Genomic DNA, 21243 nt, shown 5'->3' with positions numbered 1-21243 from the left:
AAGATATATGTCCAATATTTCAGAGAACTCTCGAGTGAATGTCCAGACAGCCAGATGTTGCTGTCATTTCTATACCTTTGGAAGTTGCTTTCTCAGCAATTCCTGTTTACTCAAGTAATATTTTATTCTTCTTGTGTCTCTGATGGTGATTCAAGACTATCTGGTTAGAGCTTTTCAGTGTTCCATGCTAGCAAATTTTATAAAGCTTAAATAAGAGACATACAGTTTATAACATTGAAGAACATAAAAGCTTAAATTGTCTCTCTAAAAATGTTTTTTAAGGTCTAAAATGATAATTTTACGATGGTAATACAAGTTATGACAAAAATGGTTTAGGTATAAAACTTGATATTTATCAAGATAAAATAGATAATATTTTCTTCAAATATCCCAAACACAAATGGAGTGGACATTGTGAATGTAATTCTTACTCAATCATAATTTATATTGTATAAATTTTATTTATTAAAGTTAATACCTTTTCTTTCTATTTGAAGAATGCCTGATAATGTTTTTATTTATTTAATTTTATAATATAATTAAAATCATTACCATTTTTTTAGGAAAAACTGGGAAAATGTTGTGAGCCATTTGGTTACGCTATGTAAAGATACAAGGCTGGTTTAACAAAAATCTAAACAGTGAATAGCCTGAAGGAGGCATAGCAAGGACTTCTAGACAGAAAGGGAACAAGACACGCAAGAGGACATGCCTGGACCCAGCAATACCACTCTTGGGAATATACCCAAGAGATGCCCTATCATATGACAAAAGCATTTGTTCAACTATGTTCATAGCAGTATTATTTGTAATAGCCAGAACCTGGAAACAACCTAGATGCCCGTCAATGGAAGAATGGATGAAGAAAGTATGGAACATATACACATTAGATTACTACGCTGAGGTAAAAAAACAATGACTTCTCGAATTTGGCATGCAAATGGATGGAAATAGAAAACACTATCCTGAGTGAGGTATCCCAGACCCAAAAAGATGAACATGGGATGTACTCACTCATAATTGGTTTCTAGCCATAAATAAGGGTCACAGAGTCTAAAATAGGTGAATCTAAAGAAGCTAAGTAAGAAGGGGAACCCAAGGAAAAACATATAGTTATCCTCTTGGCTAAGGGAAGTAGACAAAATTGCTGGGGAGAAAATTGGGATCTTGGGGGTGGGGTGGGATGGGGGTAAGGGGAGATGGGGAGAGAAAAGTTAGAAAGGAAGGAGGTGGGGCCTTGGGGAAACAGGAGGACTGGGATAAAGGAAGGTTGGACAGGGGAGCACGGAACAACAATTCTTAGTTAAGGGAGCCACTTTAGGGCTGGCAAGAGACCTGACCCTAGAGGGGCTCCCAGGTGCCCAAGCTGAGGTCCCCAGTTAGTTCCTTGGGCAGCTGAGGATAGGGAACCTGAAATGACCCTATCCTAGAGCAATACTGACGAATATCTTGCATATCATCATAGAACCTTCATCTGGTGATGGATGGAGATAGAGACAGAGACCCACACTGGAGCACTGGACTGAGCTCCCAAGGTCCCAATGAGGAGCAGAAGGAGGGAGAAGATGAGCAAAGAAGTCGGGACCACGAGGGGTGCACACACCCACTGAGACAGTGGAGCTGATCTATTGGGAGCTCACCAAGGCCAGCTGGACTGTGACTGAAAAAGCATGGGATAAAACTGGACTCTCTGAACATGGCGAACAATGAGGGCTGATGAGACGCAAAGGACAATGGCACGGGGTTTTGATCCTATGTAATGTGCTGGCTTTCTGGGAGCCTAGCCAGTTTGGATGTTCACCTTCCTAGATATGGACGGAGGGGGGAGGACCTAGGACTTACCACAGGGCAGAAAACCCTGACTGCTCTTTGGACTGGAGAGGGAGGAGGAAAGGAGTGGGGGGAGGGGGAGAAGGGTGGGAGGAGGGGGAGAAGGGTGGGAGGAGAGGGAGGGAAATGGGAGGCTGGGAGGAGGTGGAAACTTGTTTTTTTTTTTCTCCTTTTCTCAATAAAAAAAAGAACAAGAGAAGAACTATACATAATAAAAAAATATCAGTCACAAGGAGGCATATAGATGAATACAAATAGATTAATTTAAGGTATAAGAGCTAGTGGGGCAAGTATAAACTATAGGTTTAGCTTTTCTAATTAATAATACGTCTCCATGTTGTTTTTCTTGTGAACTCAAAGCACAAAGAAAATCTGTCTACATGGTTACTAAAACATTCCTCTCTCTTATTGAAAATAGACTTTTGTCATACAATATATTCTGATCATACTTTCTCCTCTGTCCAATATCCTGTTCCTGCCCACTTATCCACTCTAGATTGACTAACTTTTTGTCATTCATTGAACAAAACAGGCTTTCAAGAAAAAAAAACAACCAAAGATGACAAAATAAAATAAAGTAAGATGAAATTAAAACTATCATATCGTAATTGCACAGGCCAATCCAACCAGAGGAAACAAGTCCCAAGAAAAGTCAAAAAAGTCATAGACTCACATGTTCCCATAGATAGGACTCCCATAAAAATACTAAGCTAGTAGCTATGATATGTATAAAGAGAGAGAGGATAGACTCTGTGCTGCTGCTCCAATATCTATGAGCGTATTTGCCTTGCTTAGTTGATTCAGAAATCAGTGTTCTGCTTTTCTCCATCCTCTCTGGCTCTTATACTCTTTCCCCCAACTCCAGCGTTAAAAGCTTTTTAAAGGATTTGTTAATTTAAAAGTGAAATGTTTATAATATTAAAAAAATTATGTTTAATTAAGAAAATTGTCTGCTATCATCTAAACCCTACGTTCAGCACGTTTATGATGATATCAATCTCAAACTTAATGATTGTTTTTCTAATTATTCATGAGAATATAATAAATGATAACATAAAATATTCATCTATATTATTGTATTATAGGGCTAAGAGGGTTATTTAACTGATCTTTACTTTCTCAAACTTAGGCTCGATATTGTTAACACACATTTAAATATTAACTCATGCACTGCTATTGCTTCCTACTCTTTGAAGACTAGTCAATATTAATCAATTGACTTTTGTCACTTTTCATCTAAGCTGATTCAGTCAGCTCATTTTCTATTATATGCCAGTATAGACTGCTTTTGCTGTTGTTTTATTTTCCTTTGGTTTTTGAGTTTCAGTGAGTCTAATTATCATCATCTTGCTTGGCTCTGGCATCAAACTGAACTTATGACTATAACATTATACAAGTTTTTGTTTGTTTATTCTTTAATTCTGTGCTCTTTTCTCTTTAGTAAACCTTGTCTTTCAGCCAAGCAATGATAGCCAATTCAATTGAAATTTTCATTTAAACAATTTCTCCAACTGTGGCAATTAAATTATTTCTTCTATGCCGGAATATTAAGAATCAGATTGTTTGACAATAATCCTCAGGTTTCTATTTTTTAGAGAAATTTTTCAAGGACATGAACTTTGACAGAATGTTTTGTTTTTCTTTTTGTCTCACACACATTAATTCTAATCATTTGGAAGTGTCTGCTTTTATAGAAATCCTTTAAGAACATAATATTCTCATTGAAAATTAGTCTGAGAATTATCATTGGGAATGTGTGGAAAAAATAAGTATACTGTGTAGGATTGGCATTTATTACAGCTAAATTTCTATTTATGAGGCATGAAAGAGATGTTAATTTGCTCATATAAGGCTTTAGTCAAAGGAAGATTTTATTCAAAATAAAATTTTATCACCCATTTTCTTTGAGCCTTGCAGATTTTCTCAAAGGATGATTTTCTCTTCTAACATCTGCAGCCAATGGTACTGACAGAGTGGAAAAATAATATATTCCCCTTATACTTTGCCTAATCATGACTGATAGTCCTTTAACCAAAGGCAGTCAACAATAGGAAGCATCCCTTTTCACTGGAGTTTAACATACTATATGAACACTTATGAGGAAAACCTAAAGTACCAGAGAACACTTTGTAATAAGATTTAGATAGTCTTGAATAAGCATTATAGGACAAATAATATATGATCTAATGTTAGTAAACAGAGAGGGTTCTATATATTCGCAAATTTTACCTGTCCATATTTCTTTTGGATTCAAAATTTAGTATAGAACAGTTATTGCATGAAGGAATTATGGAAAAATTTGGGTAATATATGTTTAAAACATTTTTTTTTTACTCTTTGCTGTCAAATGAACATAAGAAAGAAGAGTCAGGTATTTTCTATGACATCATTAGTAAGTTTCATAACACTTTTATAAATATAGTTTTCTCCTTGATACATTTTCAGCATCAATTAAATGGAACAAAATCTATAAAAATGTTTTAGACATTTGTATTTTTAAATATAAATGTTAAGATTATTCTTCGATGATTTCATTTGTATATAATATTTTCTTATTATTCTCACCTCAAATCCTCTCCTAATTCCCACTTACCTCTATCAAATCATGCTTTTCTGCAAATTCTTACTTACATTCACATACCGTGTTTTATTTCCTCACTACTGAGTTTAGCTAGGGTCATGATCATGAGCTTGGTCCTGGCTTACGAGCCTCATTGAGTCATCAATGGAGTACTCTAATGATTCTTCATAATCCAACATTATACAACAACAGGGCGTGGTGGCGTTCATCTGGAGTGATGGGCCTGCTTGAACCTCTTCCTGAGCAATGTGTGATAAGCTCAGTGGAAGACACTTAGTTCCTATAAGATAATGTTTATAATGGCAATGACATGGCTAAATGATGTTCCACAGCTACTCTGCCTGTCTTATGACTCTAACAGTTCCTCCTTTCATTATTTGCCCTGAGTCTTAGAAGGTAAAGTAGACTGCAACAAGTAATTAGGGTCACACAACCCTTTATTGATATATATATTCATTCAAAATCAAAATCACGTGCATTTTCTTTTACTGCAGAGGTTGGGACTCACAAAGCATATTTTACAGTTGCAATGTTTCGACATCCAATAGTTTAAGAGAAGCAGCTTATTATCTTGCTATGATTATCTTGCTTTTTTTTCTACATTTGGGTTATGTTTTCACCATTTTAATGATGTTAATGAATAGAAAGAAATACTAATAAACTTTTGATGCAAGTTTCTTTTCTTTATATGTATTTACAAATCTGTATGAAGAAACCCAAAATTAGTAATTTTTACTTTGGGTAGGACAGAGTATCTTACTTATTTTATGTTGTTTCTTTGGGTGAATTCCTCCAGGCTATTACTTCAGTATTTCAAAACATTTGATATTGTTATTACTTTTAAATTTTTAAATTTTCCCCTAATTTATAGTATACCAGATACTAATCCAGTTATTTTGGCCCAATTTCAAATTCATACGCAATCAGTTTTATCATTATACCATAAAATATTTCTAAAATACTCTTTTTTGAAATAGTTTTGTGAAACTTTGGGTTGATATATTTTGAGTTATATTTAGGACTTAAAAAAAGATAGTTTGTGTTAGAAAAACCTTAACATTTTGAATTAACTTATGTATGTTAAAGTATACCCTTATTTTTCCTATCATTTTAGTTAGTTAATAATTGATTACATTATCTTTCCCTTCTCCTTCCTAATTCTCCCATCCTACCCATAAGCTTTGTTTGTCCAAAATTCATGATCTCTTCTTTAACAATTGTTGTTACTCAAACCTGTAAACAAAAAACACACACTAACTCTACATGTTGCATAGAGATGACCACTAAAGATTAGATAATCAAGTGAGGGATCATTCTTGGGGAAGGCTAATTTTCCTTATCTCAGAAGTCCTTAATTGCTTTTAGCTTGTTATCTAGATATAGGAGCCCTGAAATTATTCTTAGGTGTATTGAAATAACACCTGTTCTTGGAATTTTTTTGGGTGTTGCATATGTAGCCACAATGTTGAGAGTTCATTGTTGTAGCTTCCATGTCATAGCTAGAAAAAGCACAACCTCAGAGCATTTTCCCTGTTTTTGATGGCTCTTAGACCTTTTCTTCACCCTTTGTTTGATGTTCTTTGTTCTTTAGATGCTGTCCTGTGTTTGAGGGGGCAGCCGCTTCTTATTTCCTGACTGCCCAGCTAGCTAAGACCTCAAATAATTACAAAGAAACTGTATTAATTAAATCACTGATTGGCCCATTTGTTTTTGTAATTAGTTCTTTAATACATGAATTAGTTGGAATGGGTATCCAATGATCAGTTCCTCCTTGTATTTTGACAAGTTGTGACTTTTTATGATTGTCTCTTTCTGTGGCTAAAAATAAGTTATTTTGTTGTGGGGTGGACTCTACAATTATCCATAGGATAAGAATAAATACTACCATGAAATTAAGGATTATACTAGTTCAGGAAAATGGCTGTTATAAGTACTACTTTCAGGTCTTTGGCTTATCCAGTCACAGGTATTTTTTTAAGTTTCCAGTACTAGGAACGATTTTGCTCATGTAGAACAGATGTCAAATCCAATTACACTGCTATTGGTATCACACACTTTTATTTTAGTCATCTTGGGCAAAATACATGCTTTTTCTTTTACCTCTTGTGTAAATTGCACGTATTTTGTAACTCTTTGAGCGGTTGAAAGAAATTTTGAACAGTAGAGATGAAAGCTCAGTAATGAACTATACTAACAGTTGTTTTCATTATACTTTACTGAGTTATTTTAATTATTGCTGTTTCTAAAGTTAATAGAGCCATTCCGTTAAGTACGTTCATTGATTTCATTTGTAACTCTAGTGAATTCTTGACATATGTCCTAGTGTGATATAAATAATGAAGGCCTATTCAAAACATATAATGATGGGCTTTGTCTTGGTTCTGAAACATGCAGTTATGAACAAAATCTGGTAATTTAAGTTTAATTTCTGGATATGATTTGTTTAGACAGTTTTTTTTAATCAAGTATGAGGAGATTTACAATATTTTCCTTAAAATACAACTTAGAAGATAAAACATCTGGAACACCATGGATTTGTGTCCACTATGTTCTGCACAACCAATAATGCCTTCTACAGAGGAGATGGTCCTTCCTTTATAGCATCTAAGATTTTCTAAGAACAACTGTAACTACATAGTTTACCTATGTTTGCTTAAATTTTCACAGTTTCTCTTCTTTAATATATTAATTTTCTCTTTCAGGAGGTGTTCGATAAATACAGAGAGCTACAAAAGCAAGGTTTTTATATCCAAAGGAGTTTGGGCTATAAACAAGAAGTAGCCTTGTTCAAAAAATTGAAAGTTGAGATACTCTGTAGTAGAAGTGAGCCCCACCTGGATATATACCAGATGAAACCTCTCAGTATCTTTGTAGAAGTACCTGCACACTCATGTTTATTGCTGCACTGTTCACACGAGCCAGAATGATGAATCCAAATTGACGTCTATCAACCAGAGAATGGGTAAAATATACTATGTATGCATAATAGGTTTTTATTCCTTTTGGGATTCAGGTATTATGCTGGACCCTGTCACCTGGAAGGATGCACTCAGGAGTACCCTGGCCAGCCCAGGGTCCTATGGATGCTATGCCACTATGTAATCTGTACACTGCTACAAAAGTTCCCTTTAAGAGACAAACTGTGCCCATCCCCACTATCTCCCACTCCTCCTCTGAAGAGATAAGCAGGTCTTTGCCTCTCTCTCTCTCTCTCTCTCTCTCTCTCTCTCTCTCTCTCTCTCTTTCTTTCATTCTCTCTTTCTTTCTTTCTCCCTTTCCTTCTCCCACTCTCCTTCTTTCAATAAAACTCCCCATGTTAGCTCTGTTTATGTGGCTTGACTGTCTCTCACCCGATGCGTAGCCCCGTCACATGCCAGGGTCTCTCTCCAGCTGAATCATTTCAATTCTATCATGCTAAACAAATGACTCAAAAACTATTATATTGTAATAAAATATTGTGAAAAACATCATGTAAATAGAAAAGGGGTTGTTTGGAATATAAAGAGGGTGAATAAAAATAAAAAAGGAGAACAAAGAATTGTTTTGGGTTATTGAATGTGAATAAATATATAACATACATGTGTGAAAATGTTGTAGCAAATCCCATTGTTCTTTTCACTATATTTTTTAAATTAAATGCAGAGAAACACATTCAAAGTTTTAAGGAGTGGTTCTTATAACTTAAAATTAAATCTAGCTCTCCTACTAATCCCACCTATTGAGAATAAAATCACCACCACAGCATAAAGCCAAATTTGAAGTAAGCTTTAATTAAATACTGCCCAGGTGGATGGTCTCTGGCCAGGTCCATCTTTACTTTCCCAGAAAAAAAATAATAGCCCCTAATCAGTTTTTACAGTGGTTTAAGTGTTTCCCATCAGGTCCAATAAGGAGCAACAATGCATCATGACATATTTACACCCTACATCCAATCAGGGACAAGCATACATCAAACTAACTTGTTTAGGGGAGTAAGCCACACATGGCCTTTTACCTCCCATGAACATAACCTCCAGCATTTCAGGAACTTTCTGTCCTTTGGCAAGGGGCTTGCACATCAGAAGCATTTTTATTTCATGGATCTTGATGGCATAGTAATTAAAAATTTACCTGTCACATGGTTCTCACACTCCCTGTAGCTCAGATGTTGTCTTGAGATGTCAGTAATATAATTTTGGAAGCCCCCCCCCCATTTTATACTTTGTGTTTTAATCTAGTCAAATGTTGTTTTCATCTGACATTTACAAACGTGTGCTGAAACATAACAGTATATCTTATGCTTAATTAAGCACCAGTAGTTTGAAGAAATGATCAGTTTCAATTTTATCAAGCTGTTTGGGTTAAAGGCTGTGAGTCTGATTGAGGCCAAAGAACTGAGGAAAGCTAAACCCTAACGGTTTTCTTTGATTTATAACTTTCCTTTATTTCCAAAATAGCCTTCATAGAAAAGGAAATTGCAAGCTTGTACCGAAAGACACTTGGCTATTTTCACTGGATTGCCTTGTTTCAGCCCAGTAGTAAAAAGGGAGCCTTTCAATCTATTAGAAAAAATAATAATAATGGTTAGGACCTGAACAGTTATACAAAACAGAAATTGGTTTGGCCCAGCCACTCAAATCCTGTTGCTTTTATTGGATATGGTTTCTTTTTCAGTAAGTGTTTTTTGAGTCGCTGAGGCTGGAACCATAGCTACAGACCCTTGTTTTAGAAAATGGTCATATGGAGATACTGCCAGGGCTCTGTGCCTAAAAGGGAATTCTGGAGAGGAATGTCTGGGTATCTACCAGTGAGACTGTTTATGTAAAGCCTTGTGCTTATTTCTATGTCCTGTCGGTGTGGAAAGATTTTCTCTATAAGAAATTTCTTCTAAGTACTCATGTGGTTTTTCTTTAAATTTTCTTTATTGCCAGTTTTTGTTCTTGTTTTTACTTTTAGACATCAATGATGAAAAAAAAAAGAAAGAAACAAACCCAGCATCATGATCCATTTTCCAGCATATTCTTGTGGGCTACTCAGTGAACTAGTTTCAGAAGTAGCCCAGCCCAGAAGCAGCAGTGACAATTCAGGAAATAATCATTTTGAATTATTCATGACCCAGTCACCCTTGACATTTTGAACATTTTGTTTGAGAATAGAAGAACTGAACAAGAGACGGTAATGGTCATTATTATGAAGCAGTAACTGCTGCTCAGATGGTTAGGAGCACCCAGAAGGAGTAATCAAGGATAAAATGGAGCTGCTTTACATTTGAAAGATTTCCATACAAATGTCCTCAAGAAATATAACTACTTTAGGTAGCATTTATTTTCCATCCTTTTCAATTTATTGGCTATCTTAGAGGAGAATTTCTGATCATGTTCCTTTCCAGGCACACCTTTGGGGTACACTCACAGATGTGCTTTGGAAGTTGTATGTCAAACAAGGGATATGTAAATCAATTAACTTGTAATTGTCCTTCATGCAGATTCGTGAATGTCTTTTTTCTCTGCATCTACTTTATTCTCAGGGTTTCAAATACAAGGGAGAAATGAGACAGGACGATTGAGTGACGGAAAACAGGACTTTTCACCAGGAATCTTGCACTGCAGAGTTACAAGCTTCTCAGCAAATTACTGAGGACATCTGGACTCAGCAGCATCCACAGCTCTAATGTAATTGTGCAATGTGCAATTTTAATGACTGTGACTTAAATTAAGCACATACATGATCTCTTACAAATTGCAATTGCTCCCAGTAGCTTATTCATATCTGTCTTTCTGTGGAAGGTGAATTTTGGCTTATTTTCCAGACTGCATCAAACAGGATATACAAAGGGATAAAGTGTTAAAGATGTTTTTCTGGCATTTTCGTTGCCAACTGGACTACATCTGTCATTAACTAAAACCCAGGAGGATATATGTACCTGTGAGAGGCTTTTTTTTTTTTCACTTGAAGTAGGAAGACCAACTTTAAGCCTTTAAGCTGGCATTTTTGAGGTAGGGAGATTCACCTTTAGTCTACCTTCAACTTGTCCTGGCATCTTTTTTTTTTTTAATTAAAAATTTCCACCTCCTCCCATTTCCCTCCCACTTCTCCTACTTCCCCTCCCCCTCCCTCTCCAATGGAAAGAGCAGTCAGGGTTCCCTGCCCTGTAGGAAATCAAGGACAATGGCACTGGGTTTATATTCTATTGCATGTACTGGCTTTGTGGGAGCCTAGTCTGTTTGGATGCTCACCTTCCTAGACCTGGATGGAGGGGGAAGGACCTTGGATTGTTCTGGCATCTTATAGGAAGCACATGGAAAAAGGAAGCGTTCTCTCTTTGATTGCTTGTCCTCCCTCTCACTCACAGGTCCATTTCCTTCACTGCCTACTTCTTTGGAATTTGGGAGTATACTGAATGGATGAAAATGGGCACAGTAAAGAAACAGAAATAGATACTTTGTGGGTAAAAAGGAAAAAGTTTATTCCAAACTCCCAAGGTTGTCCACTGGCAAAGCAAGGAGAAGCAACAAGGAAAAATTTTCCAGGGTTAAATGTGACTGTAAGAAAGAGGATTTGTGAACTAGGGTGGGGCTTGTGAGTTTAAGGGAGTCTAGAGGCTAGCATTTACCTTGACAACTTAATGGGCTGACAGTTATATGTTAATTGAAGAGCCACTTGTTTTTTTTCCCTGGAGATTAGGAGACTGACCGGCTTTTTAGCAAGGAAGAGCTTTCTTCAAGCCCTTGTGAGAAATGTGGCAGTTTTTTAAAATGCCCAACCTTGGGAAAAGGACATTCTTTTGGGATCAGACACTGAAGATCAGAGATTTCCAGTCTAGTAGACAGAAAAACTGCCGTTTTCTTGAACTTTCTATCGTTAGATAGCCATGAATACATTTATGAATATATGTATAAAGATACATATACATTCATTCATTCCATCAGATCTGTTCTTCTAGACAAATCCTGACCTAATCAGATAATACAGAATAGATTCTACGATTATGATCAAATAGGAATTCTCAAACAAATCCCATACTCTCCACTACTGTCAAGAAACCTATGATACTTTAATTCCTTGATACACAGATACTTGATTAAAACTGCTCTAGAATGTATTTAAAAAACAGTCTAATAAATCAATGAGGACAAATATTTTATAATGAAAATGAAATTTTATATAGAACAGGGTACATGTTCATTGTCAGAAATGACTAAAAATTTTGCTCAGTTCATTGTTTGTCTACTATACATGAAGGCCTGTATTTGATGGCTAATAACACATAACTTATTGATAGTAGTGCAAGCCTATATGGCTAGAACACAAAAGTTGGAAGCAGGTAGGGCAAACGTTCACGATCATTCTTAGGCAGACAATGAACCTGAGGTCAGCTTGGTCAAGACATGAATAAGAATAAGAAAAAGAATAGGAAGAAGAAGAGAAGGAAGAATGCCAACACCAACATACCAACACCAAAAACAATAACAAGGAGGAGAAGAAGAGCCAGAAAAACATGAAAGAGAACAACCAGAAGAAAAACAAGAAGAAAAAGAATAAGAACAAGAAAAAATGAGTGATTTTCTTAGAACTCCCATTTGCTACCACAAGTATATATATATGAAGTAACTAAAGGCTTTTGCCCATGATTTGACAGCATGACCTTGATTAATCTAATGCCTTAGGTCTACAACAACAACAAAAAGAATTATACTTGCAAAATATCCAGAACATAACTAAAGAAATACATGTAATTTTATGCTATTAAAAATCATTTCCTTTTATTTTATATTTGTATTTTTCATTGGAACAGTAATGTTAGGATTTGAAATATTTTAGCAATTGTCAATGATTTCCTTACAAACTACTTGATGTAATTTTCAGGTTTTTCAGTAAAATGTAAATGATTGTGGGACAAAGAAAAGATTTTAAGTAGAGAAATAGGGAATTTGAATATGAAAACTTGTTAAAGACTTAAAAGAACATCAATAAATAGACCTAAATAAAAACTGTTCTTTCTTAGAAACTGCACTAAAATACTTATAAATCCATTGTCATGATTTCTCTTTCTCTATAGTAGAAAATTATAGGATTCTAATATTGAAAACAAGTCAGAATGAGCACTTCATTTGAAAAGGAAGAACAATCATGTGCTCCTCAAGGAGACAGAAGGAGCCAGGCTCATCATCTTAGCTATCTGGTTACTCAAACAAGAAAGGGTTGACATATGTAGGTAACATCATTTTACACAGACATTTCTTCTTCTCTTTTTTCCTCATCCATTTACAGGCTGTCTATTCTTTCCTTCTGGTTGTCAAATGCAGGAGAATCCTTCTCTTTTATTATGCTCCCCAGTTAATTCCCCATCTGCTTCAAGAATTGGGACACACCCTTTAAGGCAATATCCATTTCAATATTTAGTTATCATACTGAGTACTATATTTTGGAACATATTGAATCTTAAAGTGTCAGGTTAACTTAAATTCTATATGTTATGCTTTAGGAAAATGCATTAATGCTTTGAGATTAACTAATCACTTTGTATAAATAATATAATTATCAGATGGGCATAGTATTTGCCTTTTCCTGCAATCTATTTTTAATGTACAGCGGAGAACTTAACATTATCAGATACTTTTTTATCAGATACATTTTTGATAAAAAAAAGTATGAAATTAATATCCATGTCTCTATGTTATTAGATTTTCAAACCTTTGAGGAAATTTCAAGATTAAGTTCAATATTTATTCTTGGTCCTTTTATCTAGTCAACATTCTCCCTTAAATTATTTTTTTTTTGAATTATTGAGACAGGGTTTCTCTGTAGATTTGGTGCCTGTCCTGGAACTAGCTCTTGTAGACCAGGCTGGCCTCAAACTCACAGAGATCCACCTGCCTCTGCTTCCCGAGTGCTAGGATTAAAGGCATGCGCCACCACCGTCCGGCCGTTAAATTATTTTTCTTAAACTGACTAAGTGTTATATATAGAACTTCATTTGCTCTGCTATAGACAACTATCAAATACTTTAAATTTTAGAAGGAAATAATTTTATGGGCATGTATGTGTTCTCTTTTCCTAATTCACAATTTTAATATTCAAAAAGACTCAAAGCAAGAATTCCTACAATTGAGATGGTTTCACAGTGACGATCATGACAGGAGAAAAATGGACAGGACCCAGATACACGGAGAAGTATCAGTAATAGGACACACTAGAGTTTGAACATGAGAATAGAAGAAACTTTACAAACGGATCACTAGTTTAAGTTATTTTATTAATCTGTGACTCTTATTGATGTTTACATACTCTTTTGCAACAAAGACAAAAAGATTTGCCTTCTCTGACACACAGATCATGAGGATAAAACATATATATCCCCTAAGATCCCTGAGTGTGCTTCTGTGTGATTTGATTCTCTAAATCTCTAAATTATAACAGTGACTTTTTAAATCATGCATTAATCCTCATTTTCAACAATATTGTGATACAAATCCATAACTTGTATTACTCTAAGTATGATCTTTTTTTTAATAGTCTAACCTCATTGCTTCTCTGCTCTCAATGCATCAACACATGCCCAGAATAGATGAATATAAGCTTCAAAGGACTCAGCAGCATGCACACTGTCATTTCTAATCTGAACTTGTATATCCTGACTTTACATTCTTATCTAAAACTTCTGGCTTATAAGTCACCTTAAATAGTTTAATTTGTCATTTTCCCCTTATAAAATAAATGTCATACATTAATGGTATTATTATTCTAACTAGACTTAAATTTTATGGTATCATTTTAGATATTATAGTATGGACACATTGCATTCTTTGTCCTCTTGTGAATCTGTATTTTTGTTGTGGTTGTTAAATGCCCTATCAAAGTTTGAAATGATTTTTGAAACTCCCCCACTTGGTATCTTACTGTGTATTAGTTTGTTCATCTTTTGTATGGTTTTCAGCCAGTTTCCTAATGTTCATGCATGTCATTTATCAGTCGAAAGAAGCATTTATGAAAATAACTCAGTGTTCCCTGTTACTGCTTTAACTTCTAGGATTGAGTCTCTCGTTTATGACTGAAGTTTTCTAGAATTTTCTTATCTGGTGAATTGAACAAATGTCTATGCATACTTCTACTGAGTTTGTTGCCCCATAATTGTGGAGATGAATGTGTTGCATGCTTTCTACCTAAAATCATAAAAGATAGGTTGCTTATTTTTTTAAGTATTTTGATTAAGTATGTAGCCCATGCTGATCCCATAGTTGTAGCTCCGTTTCAGTCTCGGACCCAATTGTGTTGGTATTACAATCATGGACCATTACTCTTGGCTGTATTTTATTTTCATTTTCTAACAGTTTAACTATCAGAAAATTTAAATGATTTTGCCCTGCATACCCTAGGTAATATTTAATGTTCTTGTTTTATTTTCATTTGAATTTGGCCAAAAAACTCTCTCCAGTTCCAAGATAACAGATGCATGACACCTTGTCTGTATTTTTGACATTGATCCTGAAGATAGAACTCAGACTCTTGCTTGTGTTGAAAGCATTTTACTGAGGCACCTCGGCTCAAACACCTTCTTTAGTTAAAACTCGTGAAGAACTGAATGTGTGCCACCATTATTATTAAGTATAGAGATCATTACTTTTTATGACTTGTATACATTGAACTTTGTCTAAAGCTTCAAAAGGTGACATCATTTGAAATGCGCTTGTATTCAATAAGTAATCAAATATTGATGAATAGTATAGGAAGACTATGGCAGTCAGAGTGGAATTGCTTTATTTGATAACAGACTTTTTAGTTTAATAATTAAGATTATGTAAATCAAGCCCTTTGGATATTAGGTGAGTTACTGTACAAATGATAGGTGTAACATACTGACTGGGTAGTTAAAGTTATATGATATAGGGTGGATAAAATTGTTTTGAAGTGTTTAGTCACTAACAAAATTGATTCCTTGTATCTACATGACACAATACACTAGGCAGTGCAATTCACATAAAGCAGTCAAGATTAAATTCATTGAAATGAAGTTGCAGTCAAGTCCAAGATGAAAAACAATTAGACTATAAATGCTTGATAACAATACTGTGTATAAGATTTGTGAATTCAAATAAACTGTGATTGAGGGGCCAAACTATGTACTGATGCAGAGATATCTATTGTCTTTTATCTATAAATTTTGTGATACTTTCATTTACTTGTATTTCAAAGATCTCTTTTATTTATTTGTTTATTTTTGCCTTTTCTTGGTACATAGATGCACAACCAATCAGAATGTGTCAGGTATACTGCCCATACTTGTATGTATATAAATTTTGTCAATATCCTTGATTTTGAAAGAGCAATATATTAATAGTTTTCATACTGATACTCTTGAATATAATACTCCTCAGGAATAAATAAATTAGTGTTAGTTTGGTATTTCACAACAGAGATGTTCTGTGTAGTTAAATGCCCTAATCTGATACAATGCAAAGATTCTGTGCCTAACATCTATTTTGATTTTCTTTCTCCATTTTCAGTTTTCATATAGAACAAAGTTAGACTCTTACTGGGAATCTTTTAAAGTAGAATTGAGACTGTTTTACTTTAAAGTTAAAAGAATTCATGTTTTTATTTTAACTTAAATTGGATATAAACAATTTAGAAAACCAACTGTAAATTTTAACTTCACAAATATTTTTATATGACTAATGATTCTCTTTTTTTAAAGAACTAGATAAATATAGTTATTTAAATACACAAAGCACTTTACAATATTATCTAAATACAAAAGCACACTTCATGAGCCTGTTGGTTGTAGGGAATTCTCTTCTAAAAGTTGTAGTGCAACTTGTGTTTTGTTATTGTTTTTCAGTGTTCCAAGAAAAAAAAGTAAAATCATTTTTACTGATCTTCATAATAACAATACATGAAATAAAGACACAAGCTTCTTTACATGTGCAACTGGCTTCTTGAACACTTGGCCATTCCTCTGAAATGACATTGTATGCCATTCTTAAAGCTTATTTTTATTTTGCAGGTTTTTAAAAAAGCCTTTACCTTCCCTATGACATTTTCATCATCTGTAGACATCTTACTTCTAAAGTTAATTAATGCTTGATGTCTCTTCAGTTAAATGTTCTTGAACTCTAATTAGAGAAGGAAACATTTGTTAAAATTAAGGTTTCAATGGTTAGTAGAGGTGGGCTATTTTCTCTGTAGAATTGGGTCACTTTGCTGTTAGATTAACAGTATCTATCATAATCTTATTTCTCATGTACAGTGAGTTAGCTATGGAAGCCTTAAGTGAGTAAATTAAATCTAAAATCTCACTTTACATGTCTACTTTCTGTGGCCATCTATGACCTCAGCAGGCAACACTTCAACCAAAGGGAACTAGTCACAAAGGGATGGCCTAGTTCAGAGAAATGACGTTGACTCATCCTGGATCTAAGCAAATGAGTAGTAGCTGGTCCTTGGTATAAGAGAAGAATAGGAAGGGTTATCATGGTAACTTAGTGAACGTTCCTACAAGAGAACATGCCTGTTGGCACTGTGATCTTTGGAACAGAAATATGCTCAGCTTGCTTCAGTGATTTTTGGGACCCAGCCAGGATTTTATGCACAACTTTGTTCTATTCTCTGACTCCCTGGACAGAGAGGGCAGAACACACTTTTATGAAGAGCTGGCCAATTGCCTTGGGGTGAGAATAAGAAAATAATGAAACCAGTATCTAGGTTAGGATGGAGAATATTAAAACCAATAAATCTTTTTGATCAGTAGGAGGTTTCATAAGGTGCTGATTTTATAGTTTGCTGATAATTTAATAATTTTCAGTGAATCATATAAGATAAATAAAATTATTTTAAAATATGTCCACATAGCTGAGTGACTCAGATATTTAATAAAAATATTAAGGTATGCACACTTCTAATGAAGAAAGAATGCATAATCTTGTTCAATGTATTGGGTACTTAACACACTGGGCTAATTGGAAATTTGAAGGCCATTGATACTATACATCAGAATTATGTCTATTCCAAAAAATATCATAAATAACTTTTTTTCAGACAGATTCAATATGAGTGATTGGAAAAATCCATCTGTTACAGCTACTATATTTTATACACTCATCATTTTGTGTGTCATGTGGTTGCAATGAGAGGTTTCCTTCATGAATGGTGAGAAATGTACTGATCTGTGTACATGAGGGCAAATATTTTGTTTAAACATGACAATAACAAGGATGAAGCCAATAGAGATGCTCACGTAGACGAGAAAGCCTGGCAAGGCCCACAAGGCCTCAAATATAGACAGTGAACTACAGAAAACTAAGGAATACTGACAGTGGGAGTCGTATATATACAACATATGTATGTAACATAACACACATATATATGGAGGAAGAGAGATGCATGCCTACAGGTAACATCATCACACTGAGCTCATTGGAACAAATTGTATTTATATATTTGATAACATGTTTAATACATGTTTGTATATAAAATTAATTAACTAGAAAGAGGCCAAGAAGTAAAAATACAGTGAGGGTGGAGTTATAGGTCTAAAGGAAGAAAAGGGGAATGGAACATAATTATATTACAACTACAAAAAATTTAATGTAACATTTTTTTAAACATTTCATAATAATTATATTTCAATTTTGAAAATGTATTTGCATTCCTTTTTATAAAATGTTAATTGCTTCTCTATAACATCGGACAACCATTCCTTAAGATAAATACCATTGCATGGCATGCTGTGTGGAAACAAATATGCTATTCTTCTTTGGTGTAATGCTAATCTAAGGGACTTTTAGATATGGAGCAAAAAAAAAAAAAGAAAATCACAATCCCAGAGAACCTAATCAACAAAAAGGATTATTAGGGAAACATACATGGATCTAATCTACATGGGAAGTAGAAAAAGACAAGATCCTCTGAGTAAATTGAGAGCATGGGGACCATGGGAGAGGGTAGAAGGAAGGGGAGAGGAGGGGAACAAAGATTTTATATATTATATATATATATATATATATATATATATATAAAATGGAAAAAGAAGATAATATAGATTCATTGGATTAGTTGCATTAAAAACAATGAATTGCATTTACATTCATTTAAATTATGAATAATTATATAATCATAAATTTGACAATTTAATTTGCAAATTTTTTAAAATAAATCATCTTATTACTATTTTTTTTCCAAAAGTAAAACACCCTACACACTAACATGTATTTTAATCCCCATATGGCAGAGTTAATTTGGAAATTGAATAAGCCCTAGAAAGCAAAGGCAAGTGGGAGAAAGTTGCTCACTGAAGGAGCTGGGTCTTAAGGGCTTCTGTTCAACTTTACTTTCTGTCTGAATTCAGTGTTTCCCGAACTACCAAGATAAAAGCCAGAATCTTCTGGTACCTACTGCCAAAGCTATTGGTTCCCATTTCTTCATGGGTGCCTACCCCACCTTGAAACAGTAAACTAAAATAAGTACTTCTTAACTTGATCCTGGGATGCAATTTATGCTGGCAATGCAAAAAGTAACTATTACCGTATGTCAATGATAGTTGGTCATTAAAAATTTTAATTTTGGAACGGAACTTTCTTGAAGGTAAGCATAATGGATGGTAATAGGTATTACTAGCCAACACCAATAATAAGAATCTACCAAAAATATTTCTTCTGTGTCTAAGTATTTTATATGTCACATTTCTATGAAATTCTGAGATAACTGAGAAAACTCGGTTCATAATGGAATAAACAATGATCTCAGGGTTGAACAAAACAATGACCACAGGTGGTATGGCTTCAGGGTACATAAACTAGAATAAGAAACCGTGGAGTATGTATTACTAGATCACCTTACTTCTGAATATTCTCTTCCTATAGTTTGTAAATATGGAAAATTTCTTAAGTGGAAGGCTATTTGGCAAAACTTTGGCAGGGAAACAAATTCACTGGTTTGGGAATTAAAACCATTCATGTCAGCGTTGTCACGTATTAGTGATGAGATTGTTGGCGTTGAACAGCTCTTCTGAAGCATTCTCTATGAGTTGGCATGATACCACTTGCTTTTAAGGTTTTAAGTATAATTTTAAGAAATGTTATTGCACTAGGTTATTATAATAGGTTGTCATAACTAGGTTTGTAAAATATTCTCAGCAAGTGTTCATTACAAAATTAGAAACATCTTGAGTTGTAGGCTATTTTAAAATATCCATTGTGATTTAATCTACCTCTTCGGTAATTATGAAGTTAATGAGCACTTTCATAATTTTAAAGCATTATTAAAATAAAATTGAAACAATTTTGTAATACAAAGTAACAACTTTATATTATAAAATGCCACTGAGAATTTGAATTAATAAAGTAATGAATAATTTTTCTTTAACCAGTTTTCTCCTTGCCATTAAACATCTCAATAGATTTATTTCAAACTCTTTTGCATGATTTAATACTAAAACATTTCTAAAACCTAATGAATTTTAAACAATGATCACATGATCATAACACACAACTGGCTTCAACAGATACAAATTTCTGTTGGTGGTCAAAAGTTGTATTCTGCACAGCATTTTTCGCATTTGTAGGAAAAATACCTGCATTTCAGGGAGATTAATTCATTTGACATGAACTAATATATGCTAGTAAACCAGGTTTTAAACCCAGATTTGTGCACTGAGATAAACGTCTGTCTGTCACTTGTACAGTAATAATTTTCCATTATGAGTCTCGCTGATCATCCACAATGTGTCTTGTGACTCATTAACTTAATATAGACCTTGCCTCACCGTTGAGCTAGCACAATGATTTATAATCTGTCATTATCCAAATGTCTGATGAGGATACTAAAAATTCATGTAAAAGTCATTAGTATGACTTCACAACTGGGCAACTTCTTTCGTTTTCAAGAACCAGAAACCAAAGGCTACTCCGTAAGTAGTACATATGTCTTCAGTCGTGACTCTGTGAGGATGCTGAAGTCTTGCCTGTGTGCTGACCTTCTGCAAACACTACAGCATCAGCTATTCTTAGGCACATCATCCTAAGATATTAATTGCCATTGTTGTAAACATAAGTGTTTATGGAAGGGTCTTAAGTTATATCTATGGAGTCAAATCACACAAATGAGCCACATGTGACATTTCATATTCCTGATAATGTGGAGTGATTTTAAACTAAATATTATATTAGGCCAACATCAGTAGGTGTGTGTGTGTGTGTGTGTGTGTGTGTGTGTGTATACGCATGGGTACACATTCTGTGGACAGAACTCAGGACCTTGTACTTGTTAGGCAAGCATTTAGCGACTGTGGTAACTTCAAATCTTCTCAATTAAAAATTTCTAAACGTGTGTTAAATTCTGATCTAGCTATGAACATTGAACAGGGATGATACTTAGCCCACATTGTAAAAGTGTAGCTTCTTTGCCATATTACAGGTTCCAGTAAACTATGTGGTAGATCTGAATTGCTCGGTGGGATAATTTAGTTAAGGGGTGTGTATAGCAGTACAGATATATTGATCATTGAAAATGTGTAGAGAAATTTGACTTTCTTGAGGTCTTTGACTATATCTGAGAATCATGCTAAAATAATAGAAATCATTAGATGAACATCATACAGATTTATAAAATCATATGGAAGCACTCAGACAGGAATAAGGACCTGGAGATGTAATCAAGCCAAATTACTTTTACAGTCACATGCAGAAACGGAGACAATTACAGAGAGGTAATAGAAATACATTGGAATGCTACAGGAAGATAAGCATTAACTAAAGGGTTTTCTTCTGCAGCTTTAACGCAGAGGGTGACACACAAGACTGACGAAAATACTTCAAAGTCCCTGTTTCAGGGTAAGTATCTTTCACACAGGACTGTTA

Source organism: Microtus pennsylvanicus, chromosome 14, assembly GCF_037038515.1.
Source record: "Microtus pennsylvanicus isolate mMicPen1 chromosome 14, mMicPen1.hap1, whole genome shotgun sequence".
Lineage (NCBI taxonomy): Eukaryota > Metazoa > Chordata > Mammalia > Rodentia > Cricetidae > Microtus > Microtus pennsylvanicus.
The sequence above is the reverse complement of the archived record's forward strand: the minus strand, read 5'-3'. Positions refer to the sequence as shown.